Source organism: Palaemon carinicauda, chromosome 20 (genome assembly GCF_036898095.1).
Source record: "Palaemon carinicauda isolate YSFRI2023 chromosome 20, ASM3689809v2, whole genome shotgun sequence".
Taxonomy (NCBI): Eukaryota; Metazoa; Arthropoda; class Malacostraca; order Decapoda; family Palaemonidae; genus Palaemon; species Palaemon carinicauda.
Window position 1 is genome coordinate 61,401,048 of NC_090744.1, and position 15,000 is coordinate 61,416,047.

The following is a 15,000-nucleotide window of genomic DNA, read 5'->3' on the forward strand; positions in this document are numbered from 1 at the left end:
TATCCCTCCTGAAAGGGATATCGCGACATATCAGAGGACGTATTCTTGACACGCCACATGGCAATCTGCATCCCGAACAGAGATTTCGTCTCGCAGGGGGCAATTGGCAAGAAACTAATTCGGGAAAGAAAAAGGGGAGCCGCTCCCAAGGCTCCCTATCTCTCGTTTCGTAAGCGTGCCTGGCGCCAATCCTGGCGCTATCTGTATTCCTTTTTGTGTTTCTCGCAAATCTTGGATTTATTCTGCTTTTCATGGCTTCTCCGTCTTCGTCGGCCTCTGATATAAATGATATATTTATGTATAAATGTAGGCTCTTGGTAAATTTTTGAGTGATTAATAGGTTTAATCTTTTTTACAAGAGCTGTAGCCTACCGGAGGCGTCATGGACGCTGTCGCTCGCTAGGTATAAGTTTAGTTAGTCAGAGCGATATTCCCGGTTGTTTTGCTTTAATAAATTTTAGCTATTTAGCATTACATAGGATTTCCTTTCGTGCTTAGCATTATTTTGGCGAAGTATTCGCCATTCTGGCCTACGCTAGGCCATGTAGCCTAGTCGTTTGGTCCTAGTACTTCATGCATGATTTTGGTTTTTCCGAGTGTATTAAAATTTTATTGAAGCTTTAGGCTATGTTTTATACATTTAAGATTGTGTGGAATATTTCCAAGATAGTATACGAGTGAGTTTCGGTGATTTAGGTAATCGATTCTCTTGGTGCCTAGGCTAAGTTGCTTATGGAGCCTTGGTATACTTTCTCATACTCCCCGGTTGCTTTCTTTTCTTCGGAGAAGGTATGCAATCCCTTTCCCTCTGTTTAAGCCTTGGGCTTATCCCTAAGTGGTTTTTTCCGAATTAATTTTCGATAAAACTATACTGGGGTGTTACTGTACCTTCCTGTTCCAGTAAGTCTGGTTCAAAGAGGGACAGAACAACAGAGTTTTTTAGTCTGAGTCTGTGTTTTTCTGGCTTGGGGTAGAGTCTCCCTTGCTGGCCTGACACAGACAAAGGTGGCTTAGCCTCCATAGGTCACTACCGAAGGTTTCTGTTGATATGATTCCTTCTTTTGTGATCTACCAGACTAGTCCTTGTTGCTGTTCTCGGGGGAGGATAAGTTTCTTTCCCTGGGAGTAGCAACACCTTCCTTGCTTTGGTGCTCTGGGAGCTGGCAAGTATTGCTGGCCTCCCCCCTTGGATCTCCCTTAGGCTGAGATAAGTTTCTTGGCTGCGGGGGATCCGTCACTAAAGCAAGGTTGGTAGGACCCTCTTTTGTCCCTTCCCCCTCTATCTCCGTAATGGCCTAGCCATTACAGTACTGTACGTTGTTCTACATCTGGACCTAGATTGGGTTAGGATGTGGAATTGACTCTTATATTTACTGTACATCGTTCTACATCTGGACCTAGATTAGGTTAGGATGTGGAATTGACTCAGCCCCTTGCCGGCCGGCAGAGCTGCCGGCCGGCAAGGGTCTTATATTTTGAGTGCTGCCCGGACCTCCCTTGGTCCCTCATCCATGCCTGCCTGTAGAGCCAGACGGCATTGGTCAGGAAGCCTGAATTAGATTCTCCCCTTCCTTATATGCACTCTTTCGGATTGCCGGGCTTGGAGGTAGTGTACACTCTTATCCCGGTATCCATCCTATTTGTCTGGTGTAGTCCTCTGGTTCTTTTGCTGCCGGCCGGCATCGGTCCTGTACCTTTGCCGGCCGGCTAATGTCAGCCCTTGTCTGCCGGTCACCAAGACTGTGGCTGGCAGCTGGGTACTACCTTGTGTAGTTGCCGGCCGGCAGCCATTGCCGGGCGGCACATGCATTTGAACCAGAGTTCTGCCGCCTTATAGCTGTTAAGTAGTATACTTTAAAGCTAGTTATGGTGTGTGCCGGCCGGCAAGTGCCGGCCGGCACGTAACCTCCTATACTGTACCAGTATTCTTCAGTATAACATATATTGTAAGAAGAAAACTATAGTATGGGTTTTGGTACAGCACTGTGTGTTCTAACACTTTTGTGTTTTCTTGCACAAGTCCTTTGCTGTTGCCCTACAGATAGGAAAGTGAGTTCTCTCCTGTCTATTTTCCAGGATTTTAAAATCATTGCTTAGGTGTGACCTCCACCTGTTTCCTCTGGAAACTTGGCATTGGTTACTCTAGAAGAGATTAACCATTTGATTTTATTATCTGGAAGGCTGCAACAGTGGGTTGTGAGGGAAACGCAAGTGTGTCTTTCCTTTATGAATTGTTATGCTATACTATGCATACCCAGTGATACATAGTTCACTTGATACTCATGGAAATTTCTTCTCTTTACAGAAGGACCCTCCGAAGTGCGGAAGTGTTTTCTGCAATGTGTGCAGCAAGAACCTCTGCGGACAGGAGTTTTGTAGGAGACACGCAGCATGCGCTGTCTCCAAGGATGATCTCCAGTATTGGGACCCTCAGGTATGTACTGTGTGCACTAACATGATTACTGAGGCCTTTGATTCCCCTAGGACGGCGGAATCAAGGGATATAGCAAGGGAGAAGCTTCGTACCTGGGTAAGGGGCTTCCAAAAGAACACCTCTGGCCCTTATCTTCCAAGTGAGATGATGAGGGCGTATCTTTTCCCTAAGGCATCAGCTGATGCAGCGATTCCCCAGCCTCAAGAGGAGATCCCCCAAGTTCAGATCCAGGTGGATGCTGAAGTCTCGGTCGCTATGCAAGACATCCAGTTAGATGACAGGATGTCTGTCGTGGACGAGCGTCTGAAGGAAGACCCCCTGGCAGAAGCCCAGGGTGAAGTTCAAGCCCCAGACGTTGTAGAGGAAGAGGTCGACGAGGTGTCGGCTACTCAGGTTCAGATCCCGGAGCCTATTCCCTCAACATCTGCCGGTCTCCCAGTAGAGCTGGGACAGGCCCTCTCCTCCATTGTTGGAATGATCCAACAGATGCAGAAGGAGAATCAGGAGAAGGCGGCTGCAATGGAACTGCGGATGCAGAGCCTTGCAGAATCACATGGGCCCCAGAAGAGGTTCAATGTGAAAGACCTTCCCTTGTGCTCAGATGCTAAACCATGTGTCTGGCTGAGGAAGGAACCAGCTTCAAAGGAGGAGACAGAGCCGAAGGAGGTCATAGTGATGGACCATACTAAGGCTCAAGCTCTGCTTTCATCCTCGTTGAAAGAGAGGGGCTTCTCTAACTCAAAGGCAGCTGCATTGAGCAAGAAGCTCCCTTCCTTTGTGTCCTCTCCTGCTAGAGCCTTCCCCTTTTTACAGAAAGGGTTTGCGGCTGTACTAAAAGCAGTCGAGGCCGACAAGCCTTGCCCCTCCCTGGAGGAGTGTAAACCCTTGTCGCTGGCCCTACCTATGGACCAAAAAGACTGGAAGGATGTCCACCTTACGTTCTTAGTTGGGAAGTTGGAGGCTGATATCGCCGGACGTCAGTTCGGCGAGGACCTCCCTAAGCTGTCTGACTTTCTCTTGCAGAGAGAGTTCGAGACAAAAGAAAGACTGGCTGCCTCAATGTCTCTTCAGACTACTCTTGAGACGATGGCAAGTGACCCCAAGGTCCATGAAATGTTCATGGTGGTGGCCAAGACTCATCTGGCCACAGTGACGAAGGACCTTTATGGCTTCGTCAAGGCGAGGAGAGCTTGTAAGGAGTTCGTGTTCACCTCGGCTACGGTGAGGCACGAGCCAAGGAAACTAATCTCCTCCAACATTTGGGGCAAAGACCTTTTCCCTACCGATTTGGTCAAAGAAGTAGTTGATAAGGCCGCCTTGGAGAATAGAAACCTTCTCCAGAAGTGGGGCCTGGCTATCAAAAGAAAGTCTTCCCCGGATGAGGGTCCTCAACCAAAGAGTTAGACTATGAGGACTAGGCTACTGTCTCGGCCAGCCAAGCCTGTTAGACAGCAACTGCAATTGCCATTGCCTCCAGTGCCGCAGATCATGGCAAAAACCCCAACCACTTTTCAGTGGGTACCCCAGGCCGTGTCGACACAGTCCACGGCATTCACCCCATCGTTCGAAGGGCAGTCTACTTCCTTTCGAGCAAAGCCTAGAGGAGCAGCCAGAGGCTCGTCTGGACGCCCCTCAAGGGGAAGGGGATTCAGGGGTGGTCGTGGTCAGGGAGGCGAGACCTCGGGACGGGAGTCCAAGTGGGATGATACCGGTAGGAGGGAGACCTCTGAAATTTCGGGATCGGTGGACCTTCGATCCATGGGCCCACAGCCTACTCAAGAATGGACTGGGCGGGAGCTGGTACAGCACTCCACCCCCGGGCCTTCGGGTTTTCCAACACTCCACCCCCGTTCTGGAGGAGTACGTTCAAGAACTGTTGGAGAAAAATGTGATCCGAAAGGTGAAGTCCATCAAATTCCAAGGGAGGCTGTTTTGTGTTCCCAAGAAAGACTCGGAAAAGCTCAGAGTCATTCTGGACTTGTCGCCACTCAACAAGTTCATAGTGTATTGCAAATTCAAGATGCTAACACTGCAACGCATAAGGACCTTACTGCCCAAGAGGGCATATTCCGTCTCTATAGACTTGTCAGACGGCTATTGGCACATTCCAATCAACCGTCGACTCTCCCCCTACCTAGGGTTCAGGCTACAACGAAGACTATACGCCTTCAGAGCCATGCCATTCGGGCTTGCGAGCGTAGATCTCAAACAATTACGCCTAAAGGGAATTCAGGTAGTAGCCTACCTGGACGACTGGTTGGTGGGGGCAGCATCCGAGACAGGATGCTTGCAAGCTTCAAGTCAAGGGATCCAGTTCTTAGAGTACCTAGGTTTCAAGATCAACAGAAAAAAGTCTCGACTTTCTCCATCTCAAAAGTTCCAGTGGCTGGGAATCCACTGGGACCTTTTGTCACACCGTTTCTCCATCCTGGCGAAGAAAAGGAAGGATATAGCGGGTTCTGTCAAGAGACTTCTAGATTCCGAAAGGATATCAAGACGCGAACAGGAGAGGGTACCGAGCTCTCTCCAGTTTGCTTCGGTGACAGACCCAGTGCTAAGAGCACAGCTAAAGGATGCAACCGGAGTTTGGAGAAGTTATGCATCAAACGTGCGAAGAGGTCTGAGAAGACCAGTTCCGCTTCGGCTACGTACTCTTCTCAGGCCTTGGTCCCAAGCCAGACATCTAAAGAAGTCGGTTCTTCTTCAGCCACCTCCCCCGTCGGTGACGATTCACTCAGACGCCTCGAAGGAGGGATGGGGAGGTCACTCTCATCGGAAAAAAGTCCAGGGAACTTGGTCCAAGCTATTCAAGACCTTTCACATAAACTTTCTAGAAGCTATGGCAGTGCTCCTTACCTTAAAGAAAGTTTCCCCGCGTCACTCGATCCACATAAGGTTGGTGATGGACAGCGAGGTAGTTGTGAGATGCTTGAATCAACAAGGATCGAGGTCACCACCTCTCAACCTGGTGATGTTGGCCATCTTCCGATTGGGGGAAAAGAAGAAGTGGTACCTGTCGGCAGTTCACCTTCAAGGAGTCTGCAATGTGACAGCGGACGCTCTATCCAGGTTCACACCGATAGAGTCGGAATGGTCTTTAGACGCAGGATCATTCTCCTTCATTCTGAATCAAGTCCCAGAACTGCAGATAGACCTCTTTGCGACTCAAGACAACAAGAAGTTGCCCCTGTACTTGTCCCCGTACGAGGACCCCTTAGCGGAAGCAGTGGACGTGATGTCCCTCAACTGGAACAGAGGGTCCAGGATTTATCTGTTCCCTCCTCACAACCTTCTGTTGAGGGTCCTCAACAAACTGAGATCCTTCAAGGGGGTAGCGGCAATAGTAGCCCACACTTGGCCGAACAGCGTGTGGTTCCCCCTGGTATTGGAACTACAGCTGAAGTTTGTACCGCTACCAGATCCAGTTCTGACCCAGCAAGTCCAGAAGTCGACTGTCTGCGCTTCATTACAGAAAACCCGGACCCTGCAGCTCATGATTTTCTCTCCCTAGCGGTGAGAAAGCGTTTCGGGATTTCGAAAGCCAGCATAGACTTCCTAGAGGAATATAAGTGCAAATCTACTAGAAGGTAATATGAGTCATCTTGGAGAAAATGGGTGGCCTTTGTCAAGGCGAAGAATCCGCAGGAGATCTCGACAGACTTCTGCTTATCTTTCTTCATCCACCTCCATGGTCAAGGATTGGCAGCTAACACGATTTCAGCGTTTAAGTCTGCTTTGACAAGACCCATTCTATATGCCTTCCAGGTCGACCTAGGTAACGAGTTCTTTAATAAAGTTCCGAAAGCCTGCGCTAGGTTTAGACCTTCAGCACCTCCAAAGGCCATTTCATGGTCTTTAGACAAAGTTCTTCATTTCGCTTCTCTGTTGAGCAATGAAGAGTGTGCGTTAAAGGATTTGACACAAAAAGTTAATTTCCTATTTGCACTCGCGTCCGGGGCCAGGGTTAGTGAGATTGTAGCCCTCTCGAGAGAGGCAGGTCGTGTTCAGTTCCTGGATGGGGTAGAACTGAACCTGTTTCCGGATCCTACGTTTCTCGCCAAGAATGAGTTACCCACCAACAGGTGGGGTCCCTGGAAAATCTGCCCTCTGAAAGAAGATGCATCTCTATGTCCAGTAGAATGCCTAAAGGTCTATCTTCATAGAACTTCAGACTTCAAGGGTGGTCAACTATTCAGGGGAGAAACATCAGGCTCAAATTTATCACTGAATCAACTCAGAGCGAAAATCACATATTTTATTCGCAGAGCGGATCCTGACAAGTACACCCGCAGGTCACGATCCGAGGAAAGTTGCCTCATCCTTAAATTTCTTTAATTGTATGGATTTTGAACATCTCCGTTCATACACTGGCTGGAAGTCTTCCAGAGTGTTCTTTCACCACTATGCGAAGCAAGTAGAGGAACTAAAGAGATCTGTGGTAGCAGTGGGTCGCGTCGTTAACCCTACTGTTTAACTCTGCGAGGAACAGTGGTTTTAATTGGCACGATTAATTCCAGGGTGAGTGTGTAGTTACATACCGTACTACAAACTAAGTGAGGGCACTGAGTTGCCCATGTAGACTGTTCCATTTCCAAAGGTGAACCTAGCATAAGTGCAGACATGTGTGCCGAGCGTTTCTAACGCTAATGTCATTGATTTGTAATACAGACTTTTATGACTTTGATACCTCGGTATCTTAAAAGTGGCATTTAATGTTTTTTCTTTCAGATAAACAAGTTCTGTTTACTATCATACTTATGCTTAAAGTTTTGGGTTATCCTCTTCTTATATATATATATAATTGTGGTTAACCTGTCTGTTTATTGTCTGTTAATGAACTTGTTCTTGAGAACCTTGCGTCTCCTTCACCTGTGTCAATTTATTCGTATAATTGAGCATTCATTCTATGTACCTTATCTGGAATAATTCTAATAGAATTGTTCCTTTATGCAAGATCTGTTGCATTGGTTTATGCTTTCCCTTAACGGGAGGACCCCATCCCATAAGGGGACGATGGCGGTTTTACTAGTTTCCTCCTATGCGGATATAAACCTTTGTCCAATACAAGTATTGTGCGGAGAACTGGTAGATATTTCATATTGACGCAGTGGTTCTTTACAAACTATGCTTTACTTAATATAGGGCGAGACCACTATATTAGCTTGCCTGGTATTCATACATAGGTATATGTACTCTTCGAGACTTTTCCAGAGTCTAGTAGGACTCTTCCCTGAAGGGGGCAGGAAGCTCTAACATGGTTTATAGTTAGTTGAAAAGATGTATAACGGTAACATCTTAGGTCTCTAGGTCTAGTCGACCAGGAAAAATTACCTCCGGGGAGTACGGCACGTTCTGAGAATATCACAGATACAGTAATGCTCTGGTATACTTCCATCAGGACGACATGGCTTGAGCCCAAAAAACGGATTTTGAGCGAAGCGAAAAATCTATTTTTGGGTGAGATGGCCATGTCGTCCTGATGGACCCGCCCTTGCCTTTCTAAGAAAGGGCTGTAGGACCCCTCCCTACATGCAGTATCTGTAGCACCTCGTGTACGCTACAAGGAATACAGATGGCGCCAGGATTGGCGCCAGGCACGCTTATGAAACGAGAGATAGGGAGCCTTGGGAGCGGCTCCCCCTTTTTCTTTCCCGAATTCGTTTCTTGCCAATTGCCCCCTGCGAGACGAAATCTCTGTTCGGGATGCAGATTGCCATGTGGCGTGTCAAGAATACGTCCTCTGATATGTCGCGATATCCCTTTCAGGAGGGATATTCGCTCCAGGAGTTAGAATTCTGGTACCTTAAGGTAAATTCTCTGGGAATATCGCCGTAGTTGTAATATACCCTAGGAAGCTACCCTATAGGAACTTCCATCAGGACGACATGGCCATCTCACCCAAAAATAGATTTTTCGCTTCGCTCAAAATCCGTTATATATATATATATATATATATATATATATATATATATATATATATATATATATATATATATACTTTTATCCAATATTTACATTATTTGGAAGTGCCCAAATGATCACACAAAACTTCTAACTTCTTTGCAAGCTTCTGTTGGATTTGTATTTCTTTTGGGTGAAGAGCCCGTGTTCCCAAGATGTTCAGTGATCCCCTAAACACAAAACCAAACCCAAACCACGTGTGACATTGCTTGATTTTCAGGCGTAGTCGCTGGTCATTTTTTTTTTTTATCCAATCGTGGTTTGGTTATGGATTGTTTGTTATTTTGCTGAAAACACCCCGTCATATTACTTTTTCTTGAATCGTAACAGCAGTAAGGAACCAATGTCTTATTCTATTTCATGAACTCTCATAGCGATTTGTGGTGGTTAACCTTTTTCAATGCATGCTCTCTTTTCACCCCTGAAGTGTTGAAATACAAGAGAAAACCACTTAAATGCTATGATATAAAGTGATCTGATGTGTTGTAAATGAAAAAATAAAAAAAACTTTCAAGGACAATTGCTGTGTTACTTCTTTTGCAGAAAAAAAAGTAAACCTGTGTATAAGGATTTTTTTTTTTTTCATATTCATACGGTTAGGAACCTACCACACACCTCATAGGGGAGCAGGCACCTTTGATTAAGAAACATCGAGTGAGATCAATCACAACTTTGTTGATACCATTGTCATTAATTGTGGCTATTAGGGATGGCTGTCCGTCCATTTGCTATTTAGGTGTTGTTTTTTTGTTCAGTTTGTAAAGAATGAAGCTATTTTTAGTTGTGTGATTCATAATTTTCCGACAATTTTCACACAAATTACTGAATATGATATCCATAACTACCAATACTTAGTTACCTTGGACAATTTTGACAAGGGAAATTTTAATTCTATAATAATTTTATGAGCTTGCAGTAGAAACTTATATATAACCGGAAGAAATAAGTCTAATTTTGATCTTATACTTTTCTTGCATGTTGGTTTGGATTTTGAAATGGCGGAGACCACCTAATTTCCCCAAACTGGTGGGTTATGGATTCTTTTGGCAATTAGTATCAATATCTAAAACCAGCTCAGGCCACATCTTTAGGTTGGACTATACATATATATGTTGTCCCTAAATTATACACGCCAAGTTTTGTAGCTGATGTTTTTATTAGTCATTATGGCTAAAAATTAGCAATGGCAATAATTGATTATTCTAGACTGAGAAGATACTATAGGATATCCTATTCTGATATAGGATTTACATATATAACTTAGTTGAGTTACCAGCATTATTTTTTTTAACATGGCTATCATTTCAATTGGTGGCATTTTATGCCATATTGCATGTAAAAAAATGATAAATGAATAAAAATTTAATTTATTTTATGTCAAATTACATGTAACGAAATAAAAATATATGTAACAATATAATTGGATATATTTCATGTTATATTCCATGTAAAAATAATAAATAAATAACAAAGGAAACTGTTTTATTGTATACACATCATGCATTATATTGCATGTAAATATAAAGATTTAGAATGCGGTGTTACAAATGAATGACCTTGTCAATAGCTGGTCCAACCCCCGTGGGCATCTATCACCTCGTTTAGACGTGTAGGCATGGAGGCCACGAGCCGTTCGCAAATGTTTGGTCGGCGTCGCACTGACTCTCATACCTCTCTCACCGATTGGTCAATAGCATCACATGTCCGTTCTGGTCCCATCTTTATTTCCTGCTTCATTATTCCCCACAGATTCTCAATAGGGTTAATATCACAGCCTTTGGTAGGCCAGTCCATCATCAGAATTTCAGGGTGCCTCCTGAACCACTCGGTCACAGTATGGGCTGTGTGTATCCGGCTATTGTCTTGGACAAATATGATGGGCTCGCCGTCGGGGATTGCCATGGCTCTTACTGTTGGCAGCATCACATCATCAAGAATAGATATATATTTCCTGGCATTCAAGGTGCCGTTTATTCTTACTAATTCCCCTGGGCCAAAACTCGACATCCATCCCCAATAACTTACTCCAACCCTCCCACTCCTGGCTCTCTCCTGAATATTGTTTACATCGTATCTTGTGCCGATGCGACGCCAAACATGCCTAGCTCTAGCCTCAACTGACGTGAAATAAGTTTCATCGCTAAATATCACATTTTTCCAAAATTCTAAATCTTCAGATAGATGTTGCAGAGCAAAGCCTAGACGGGTGTCACGGTGCCATTGCTCAAGCTGTTCTTTGACAGCTGGAACATGACAGCAGATCGAGTGCTCCCTCAGTCGACGTCTAGTGGTTTGTGCAGTACACGGGAGATTAAGTTCTTGTGTGATAGCTACAGATGCTTTCATGGGGTTAGCTGTTGATACTGCCAGGATTTGTTGATCTTGCTGTGGTGTTGTCACTCGAGGTCGTCCTATCCTTCGTCTATTTGCTAATGTTCCTTCTTCACGCCATCTTAATATCCACCTCTGGACTGTGCGAGTTGACACTCCAATGCTGATAGCAATATCTCGGGTCGGAACACCACGCTCCCACTCACCAACGATCCGGCCTCTTTGAGTTATACTCTCAACAGAGTTGTCTTTGTTTGCTGCTGCCATCTCTACAAAGATTGTCGTATATATGAATAATATATATGGATCATAGAGCTTACCGGGAGCACACCTATAAGGTGTTGGATATCAGGTCATGAAACGACAAATAAAATCGTAATCCAAAAAGTCAATGCTAGACTTGGACCTTTTAGCAATCGTCACAAGGGAAGGAGGTTCGCTTGGAAATGACCTAATTGCCAAGATAATTTGATTGATTGATTGATTAGGAGTTTTCTAGTATCCTGACATCCAGGCTATTGCTGCCTAATCGGATAATTTGAGTAAACAATGTGTTAATAGTGTAATCTTTTATACCCTACATGCTATATACCACACCACTGTAATAACGCACCAATAACCAGTTTTATTGAATGTCATTTCATATATTTTATTTTCACCAATCACTTCTGAAACAATATAAATTATGTTAACTGGTGATGCATTTTAAATCCCCAACCTTAAACAAATATAACTGATATAGCAAATAATACTATTTTCTTTAAGAGGGCCGGAGCCAAGTAGCCCGTGCTAAAAGTTTACCCCATCCACACAGCTACGTGGCTCATGATCGAAATCAAAGGAAACAGTGAAATAAACAACTAAACCTTTAAACCTTATTACCTTCGAAATGTTTAACAAAGGCCATTTATTAATGATTGGTGACCCAATAGGTGCTATTTGAAATGATACATTATTAGCGCCTACATATATTACGTACAGTGTGTATGTATGTGTGTGTGGAGAGAGAGAGAGAGAGAGAGAGAGAGAGAGAGAGAGAGAGAGAGAGAGAGATAAACTGCTTGGGAAATGCAAACGAATGATATTTCGTTCCAAATATATTCCAGAATTTTTTTTAAGGAAATTCAAATAATTTAGGTATGATAAAATCTCTTGATGAATTGTTTTCGAAATATTAGATTACAGTTATTAAAAGAATAAAAAAGTTCTTTCGTTTTTCATATATATTTCTTTCATCATCGCATTTCTTTAAGTGATATCGGCAATTTCCCTCCTCCTGACATTCGAACCATTCCAACAACTTCTCGGTTGTTTAACGTCGGCCACCTTTTCAGGGCAAGAAGGGCATGATCTCTCCAAGTCAGGTCTCGCCAGGCGACACCGGTTTTGTTGATGGGTGTACAATCAATAGTTGTACCTCCACCGTTTTTTGAGCTCTCCCTTCTGCGATCAAGGTGCCGTTTTGTATACGTCATCGCAAGTATTATTGATAGTTTGGAGGAAGTGCAGCGCAAGGAATCGGTACTTAGTCTCCGTTCTGTTGCCTTGACGTTGCCGACTATCGCTTTTTTTGCGTTCCTTAGTCACCCCAGACGTATTAGAATGCTTCTGGATTAATTTCCTTCATAGGGTACCCATCCCCTCTTGCCGATTGTTTGGAGGAAGTGCAGTGCAAGGAATCGGTACTTAGTCGCCGTTCTGTTGCCTTGACATTGCCGACTGTCGCTATTGCGTTCTTTAGTCACCCCAGTCATATTGGAACACTTAGGGTAACCACCCCCTCTCATCATTCAGGGATTAATTTTCCTCAGGGATTACTGTCCCTCTTTTACAGAATACGAGAACCCAGGAACGCGTTTTCCTAGTGCTTTAAGTGAGTTTCGTGAAATTGATTTTGTATAACCTCAGTGTACGTTCCTTAGTGTATTTTACATAGCAAAGTGATAGTTTATTGAAAGTGACGTTGTGCAATCTCCAGTGTGTGTTAGTGGTTCTTGTATATTTAAGTGAGTTTTTGTGAAAAGTGACGTTAACTAGTGCATCGTGCGTTGTTAGTCATAGTTTCGAAAAACTTAGTGACTTATGTTGTTTATGATTTCGTTAAGGTAACGTTAGGTGGCAGTTCGGTGAAATCTTTATTGACTATTAGTGTATATTTCTTTAAAGTGGTAATATATTCATACCTGTGACAGTAAGTGTTAGTGATTCAGTGATTTATTGAAATCGTGTTAGTGATTCAGTGATTTATTGACATGTTAGTGATTCAGTGATTTATTGACATCATGTTAGTGATTCAGTGATTTATTGACATCGTGTTAGTGATTCGGTGATTTATTGACATTGTGTTAGTGATTCGGTTATTTATTGACGTCGTGTTAGTGATTCGGTTATTTATTGACATCGTGTTTTTGATTCGGTTATTTATTGAAGTGTTATTAATTCGATGATTTAGTGACGTGTTATTTATTCGGTGATTTATTGACGTGTTAGTGATTCGGTGATTTATTGCCCTAGTGCTTAAGTGATTCGGTGAATAGACCATGAACGGATAGAAATTTAATAATTCTGCGGTTTAGCCATTGGTGATTCAGTGTTTTAGCGATAGTGATTCGGTGACAGTGACTGAAAGTGCTCGTAGTGGACCAAAAGTGCTATATATGATCTACCATGTCTTTCAATGCAGAGAAGTTTTTTGAGGACCCTCGGGGGCACCTCTTATCGTTGAGAGATGCCAAGAAAAATGACTTGCGAAAGATTGCTGAACAAGCAGGGATTCCTGTATTGCTCTCCATGGTGAAAGCGGAACTGGTGGGTAGAGTTTTGGATTTCCTGGTAGCCAAAGCTTCCGTTTCATCAGAAGAAACTGCTCCCCTTCGGCCCCTTACGTTAGGGAGAGGTGAAGCTAAGGCTATAGAGGATCCAGAATTGGTGAAGCTCAAGTTGCAGCTTGAATTGGAGAGAGAGAAAAAGGCAGCTCGTCAAGCTGAATACGAGCAGAAAGAAAGGATGATAGCCTTGGAACGACGGGAAAGAGAAGAAAAGATACAAATGGAGAGACAGCTGGCCAGTATCAGGTTGAACGAGAAAGGCAAAGAGAGAGAGAGAGCTTGGCGAATGTTTTTCCCTCACTAAGGCTCTTAAACTACTACCACCGTTTGATGAAAAAGAACCAGACGTGTTCTTTGGTATTTTTGAGGACAGAGCCACAACCTTGCATTGGCCAAAAGAACAATATGTTCTACTCATTCGGAGTGCACTGAAAGGCAAGGCTGCTCATATAGCTTCGCAAATGTTAGAGGAACGAGATTACTATGTCCTAAAGAAAGCTGTCCTTGATGCCTATACCATTACAGCTGAAGGGTATAGGCAAATGTTCAGGAACTCCATCAAAGGAACCACCCAAACTTATTTGGAATTGTTTCAGGTCAAATTAAAACAGTTTAGAAAATGGCTAGAATCTGAAAACATAACTACCTTTGAACAATTAGAGAACTTAATGGTACTAGAGGAGTTTTTGAGGAGAATTCCTTCCAACATTTCTATGTACATCAGAGAACGGCAGGAGAAGGAGGGGAAGAAGGCGGCTCTTCTTGCTGATGAATATCACCTCATCCATAAGGTAAAGAAACATAACTCTACAGATCAGGCAAGTATAAATATTTATTGTTCCTTCTGTAAACAGAAGGGACATGCCATTTAAGACTGTCCTAACCCCCGATGTCAATTTTCTAAGGTTATGCAGCCTTCTCAGCAAACAGCAGGGAACAGACCAGAGACTACTCAGAGCAAAAACCAAAGAAGGATTGCTCTCCATTGTTCTCAAGTCACAAATGACTTCTCTGATTTCCTTTGCTCTGGTACTGTCAATAATTACCCTGTAAAGTTGTTAAGGGACACAGGATCGTCACAAACTATAGTAAGTGGTAAACTGAAACCTCTGACTCAGCCTACTAATAAATATGTTACCATCACTGATTTATCCAGTAAATTAGTGTTACCTCTGGTTAATATGCATATAGATTGCCCTTACTTTACTGGAAGAACCGAAGTAGCCTTACTGGATAGAAAATTTCCTTTTGAGAAAGCTGATATTCTGTTAGGAAATTATTTAGCTGAAGGAACTGTCTTACCTAATCTCATTATTTCTCAACCAGTGTGTGTTATAGAAAATGAGCAGAACCAACAGGAAGTTCTACCTTGCCAAGCCACCACTCGTTCTGCTATTACTAAAGCTGCAATTGGAGCTCCCACTGATGACGACACCACCAACTCCT